Source organism: Physeter macrocephalus, chromosome 20 (genome assembly GCF_002837175.3).
Source record: "Physeter macrocephalus isolate SW-GA chromosome 20, ASM283717v5, whole genome shotgun sequence".
Lineage (NCBI taxonomy): Eukaryota > Metazoa > Chordata > Mammalia > Artiodactyla > Physeteridae > Physeter > Physeter macrocephalus.
The window spans coordinates 30,217,274-30,223,213 of NC_041233.1; positions in this window are offsets into that span (position 1 = coordinate 30,217,274).

Consider the following 5,940-nt stretch of genomic DNA (forward strand, 5'->3'; position numbering starts at 1 on the left):
GAATAAAAGCAAGTTTCTAGGACTCCCTCATGGCTCTGTGTGGTCACATGACTCATTTCCAGCCAACAGGAAGAAAGTGGAGGTGTCCACGTGCAACTTGTGGGAAGTAGCTTTAAAGGGAAGTGGTGTGCTTAACTCAGCCATTGCTCTCTCCTGCTTACTGGAATATGTAAATAGAGCTGCAGCCAGCCTATTCAACTTTGAAGCTGTAGCCATGTGTTGAGGATGTTAGTGCAACAAGTTAGAACAAATCTGGGTTCCTAATGTTTAGGGAGCTGCCCTGGTCTATTACCTCTTGATTTTGTATTTGAGAAAAAGAAATTTCTGTCTTGTTTAATCCTCTGTTTTCCAGTGCTCATAGCCATATCTAATTTTTACTTCTGTTAGGATACAAAGGGTTTTGTTAAAATATGGAAGTTACTAGAGCAGGTTTGAAGAGTGATAGGAATGATGCAGGAGTGATGATTCTGAAGAAAAGGTGGAAGGAGATGTTATGTGGGCGTGAATGGTGAGGACACCTCTGGTAGAGGGATGACTCCACCATTATTAAAAAGGGAAGTGTGGAGACAGAGAAGATGTTTCCAGTGAAGGTTGCGATTGGAAAGATGATCATCCACATCTGATGATTTCTGGTTAACCCTGGATGTGAAGGAGGTCATGAGCCTAGAACAAGGAGGAGAGAGTAAGGCCAGCTTTGTGAATCATGGACCCGACGATGTTGGAGGTCCCGCCAGCGTGAGCAGCCTCAGGGAGACAGCTGCTTTCTGGAGCAGTTGGCCACACTGCTGCAGGGCATGAAGAGGGTGAGAGGAGTGCCCACAAAACCGGCAAGGCCTCCACCCCTCCCCCACCAGGCCTCACTGACAGTTACTTATGACACTTGCCTGCCATTTCCAGCTGCCCTTTGAGACCCACCAAGCTTTACCTGACCCATTTTTACAATAATACGGGGTGGCTTCAGAAAGCATCAGGGACACTCAAAGCAGGGCAGGCCCATTTTCTCTTCTTTTCTTAAAAAGTAAAAAGAACTGCAGTGGTGATCATTTTGAAATGTATAGAAATATCAGATCACTATGTTGGGCACCAGGAACTGCCGTAGTGTTGTAGGTCAATTATGTACTTCAAAAAGCAAACAAACTCATAGATAAAGAGATCGGATTTGTGGTTACCAGAGGTGGTAGGGTGGGGAGAAGGGGAATTGGATGAAGGTGGTCAAAAGGTACAAAATTCCAGTTGTGAAATGAAGTACTAGGGATGTCATGTACAACGTGATTAATTAACACTGCTGTATGTTACATATAAAAGTTGTTCAGAAAGTAAATCCTAAGAGTTCTCATCACAAGGGAAAAATTTTTTTTATTTTTCTCTTATTTTGTATCTATATGAGTTGATGGATGTTCACTAAACTTATTGTGGTAATCATTTCATGATGTATGTAAGTCATATCATTTTGCCATATACCTTGAACTTACACAGTGCTGTATGTCAGTTACATCTCGATAAAACTGGAAGGAAAAAAAAGTACAACGTAACCAAAAAACAAAATAAACTAAAAGAATTGAGATATGGACAGTCCCAACTCATAAAAGGGCTGTATTGTAAACAGTGACTTAGTTTCCGGGCTAGCCCCCAGAACTGTAATTGCCAAGAATATAACTGAATTATTGCACAGACTGCAAGCCTGAAGTATAGATTATGGGAACAAAAAACATTACAAGGAGGGGTAAAAGAAAGAAGCTGAGAGTTTTTTCTTCTCCTGGACCTGGAGTTGGCTATAAATTTTAAATGGAGGAGCTTGGCCTTTATCATCATCTGACTTCCTCCTTACCCCCCTGTCCCAGTCTGGTCCCTATCCCAGTGCTGCTTTTACTCTCCCTGGGCTCCGCTCTGTAGCGCCTCTGTGTGTGTGTGTGTGTGTGTGTGTGTGTACAAGCTGGGGGGCAGGGGGACAATGAGGGGAAGCAGCTTGAATAGAAGAGGAACTTGGTGTCCAAGTGCTCCTAATTCTCAGCCTCTGGATCTTGAGCAAAATACTTTACATCTCTGAGCCCTACTTTTCTTTTTTTTTTTTTTTTTTTTGCGGTACGCGGGCCTCTCACTGTTGTGGCCTCTCCCACCGTGGAGCACAGGCTCCGGATGCACAGGCTCAGTGGCCATGGCTCATGGGCCCAGCCGCTCCGCAGCACGTGGGATCCTCCCGGACCGGGGCACGAACCTGCGTCCCCTGCATCAGCAGGCAGACTCTCAACCACTGCACCACCAGGGAAGCCCTGAGCCCTACTTTTCTTATCTGTAAAGTCAAGATAATAAAACCCACCTCGCAAGCTTATAGTAAGAATCAGATGAAATAATGTTTATAAAACAGGAGCTGGAAGGAACTCTATTTGTTTTCTGGGAACCACCAGACAACCAGGGATCTTCACTTTAGTCAGGATGTTTTGGTTGGAAGTGAGAAAAACCTACTCAAATTAGCTTAGGCCAAAGGAGGGAAGATTACTGGAAGGATACTCAGGTCACACACAGAATCAAAAGCAGAACTGGAAACCAGATTGACTGTGAACACTAGGGGCTGACCCTGCGGGCTGCCCAGTCCAAGACCCCCTTCCTCTGCCTCTCCTAGTGCTCAGAGTTTGCCCCATGTTGGAGATGTGACTCCCGATAACTACACTCTAGGTTGGTTTGAACAAATCCCAAGGGAGGCCTCTAATTGGCCCAGCTCTAGTCATGTGCCCAGTCTTGGACCAATCACTGTGGCAAGGGAGAGAGGTTTCTGTAACTGAACAAGGTGTAGGTCAATATTCCCATCCCTGTGGTCTGTAGAGCAACACCTATGCCAAAGAGGTGGTGTTGCAGGACCAACATCATAATTCTGGCAAAGTCTTAACAGTATATGCCTGGTATTCCTCAGGCCCTAAGCCATCTCTGAAAGGTTTTAGGCAGAGTAGTAACATTATTACATTTGTGCTTTTAGAAGATCCCTAAGGCTGCAGTAGGGAGAGTGGATTGGAAGGAGCAAGATTAAAGAATAGGAAGGAAACTGTTACAATGGTTCAGGAAGTTGGTGATGAGGAGATCTAAGAGGTGAACAGATTCAAAATATATTTAGGAGGTAGAATTGAGGGGTGACTAATAGGATGGTGACTGATAGGATTCTGGCTGCATAGATGGTGATGCTGTTTACTGAGACCAGGAATCCAAGTGACTCTGTGTGTGTGTGTGTTTCGTGAGGGGTGACAACTTGGACCTCTTCCGTTTGAGGTGTCTCTGGACAGAGAAAAGAGGTCCAGTTTGCTGTTTGAAGTTCAGGAGAGACATCTAAGCAAAAACTATACATTTGGGAGTTGTATTAATCAAAACTTGTGTTCAGCTCCTGTAGCATCAACCCAACCACATTGCTTTGACCAAATGGGGTTTGTTGCTCTTTGCTGCTATACTTATTGAAAACTCTGACATAACGCAAAGTCTGAAGGTAAGTAGAGTAAGGCTGGTCAGCAGTTCCACAGTCATTCAGGTCCCAGGTCTGCTCTGTCAGTCAGCTCTGGCTCTCCTTACTAGGAAGCTTGCATCCTCAGAACCAGCTGTGGTCATACAATGGCTGCTCCGGCTCCAGCTTCCTACCTTCATTCCATATAGGCAGGAGAAAGAGCAAAAAAGGATGAAAGAATAGCACCTATGTTAGGACAGCAAAACTTCCCCAGAAATCCCTACCGACTGCTGCTTATGCCTCATTGGCCAAGTCTGGTCGCATGGCAATCCTTAGCTCCACAGGAGGCTGGGAAATGTAATTTTTAAAAATTAGGTTATATATGTTATATATATTTTACCACAATAAAAAAACAACATTTTAATGCTAAAAAAAAAAAATTAGGTTCTGAGCCTGTTTGAAAGAAAGAAGAGGAGAATGATTATTGAGAGAGCTGCACAGAGATGATGATTAAAACTGTGAAAGTAGAGGAAATTATCCTGGGACTGGGAGTTGAGAAGGATAAACGACAGAGGCAGAATCCTGATGAAGGTGGAGACGACCAGGAAGAGAAAAAGGAGAGGGATTAAGGAGCCTGAGAAAGACCAGCCGGTGAAACAGGAGCAAAGCCAGAAGGATGATGTGTATGCAAGTCAAGGGAAATGAATGTTTCAGGAAGGAAGGAGTGGCCCCCAGTTTCCAGTGCTGCAAGGAAGGCTGCAGGACAAGGCTGAGGAGTGACCACAGGTGTCGGGAGCTTCAGAGAGCTGGGCCGGTGGAGAGTTGGGTCACAAGCCTGTTAAGTGGGCTGGAGAATAAATGAGGATCAGAGTGAGGTCTTTAGCTGGAAGATGATGAGGGTAAGAGTCTGAGGCAGAGGTTTGTTTGTTTAAGAAAGGAGAGAGGGCTTCCCTGGTGGCGCAGTGGTTGAGAGTCCGCCTGCCGAAGCAGGGGACGCGGGTTCGTGCCCCAGTCCGGGAAGATCCCACATGCCGCGGAGTGGCTGGGCCCGTGAGCCATGGCCGCTGAGCCTGCGCGTCCGGAGCCTGTGCTCCGCAACAGGAGAGGCCACAACAGTGAGAGGCCCGTGTACCGCAAAAAAAAAGAAAAAAAAAGAAAGGAGAGACTTGAATATGTTTAAATGATGTAGGGAAAAGGCAGTAGAAGAAGAGAAATTGAAGAGTCTGAAGGAAAAAAGATGATGCTTGCTGGAGAAGGTGGGAAGGATTGGGGTTCAGAACAAGAGGGCTGCCCAAGACTGGAGGACAGATAGGCCTCCATGGAGACAAGAGGATGGGGGAAGAGCTGAGTGAGAAGGGGATGTTTGTGGGTTTAGTGGGGGTTCCTGAGTGAAGGCTTCCTTTTTTTTTCTGAAAAGAGGAATAGGTCACCTGTTTAAGGAAAGTGGATGTTTGGTGGGATCCAAGGATTTCAGAGAAACTTAGTAGAAAATGAGAGAGGCTTCTGAGGAGGGGCAGACAGAAGGATTTGAGGAAGGATTGGGAGCCCAGGTGAGGATGGCGAACCAGAGTCAGAGTTGCAGCTCAAATGGCACAGCCTTCATCAGTCTTCAGCGGCTGGGTGAGTCCAGGTGCAGAGAGCACAGACAGGAGGATTGATCAAAGTTTGAGGGTTTGCTTGAAAGGCATGATAGAAAAACAGTAGTGCAGAGGATTGAAGAATATTGGAAAGAAAGCACTGAGGTGTCGTATCATGAGTCTTGGGTGGTAGGGGAGAGAAGTGACAGCTGGAAGGGCCAGTAGATGGGAAGAAAGGAGAAGGTAGGGGTGAGGCAGGAGGGCCCTCGTTGACCGCAGAAGACAGTAACGGTTGCACATGGCTACGGTCAGACAGGGATGTATCCACGGGAGTGAGTGATCAAGATGAGATGAAGGAATCAGTGGCCCTTGCAGTGAGGAAGTCGGGGCCAAGAGGCCAGTGGGAGGATGGGTCACCCCATGAAGTATGGCAGGACTTGGCTGAGCCAGGTGCTGATATCTTTGGTGGACCTTTCACTCCAAGCTGTTTTGAATTGATGTTGCCTTTTTTGAAAAGATCAGGGAGCCCTAGAGAAAGGTCAACAGAAAAGAAATTAATTTCTTGGCCTGTCACCCAATGCCTGCCCTATTTGTTCCAGAACCATCTACTTTTTAAAAAATCTGCAGGTCTTCCCTGGTGGCACAGTGGTTAAGAATCCACCTGCCAATGCAGGGGACACGGGTTTGAGCCCTGGTTCGGGAAGATCCCACATGCCATGGAGCAACTAAGCCTGTGCGCCACAATTACTGAGCCTGTGCTCTAGAGCCCGTGAGCCACAACTACTGAAGCCCAAGCACCTAGAGCCCACTGAAGTGGGAAGCCACTGCAGTGAGAAGCCCGCACACCGCAGTAAAGAGTAGCCCCCGCTCGCCTCAACTAGAGAAAGCCCGCGCAGAGCAATGAAGACCCAACGCAGCCAAAAGAGAAAAGAGAAAAGA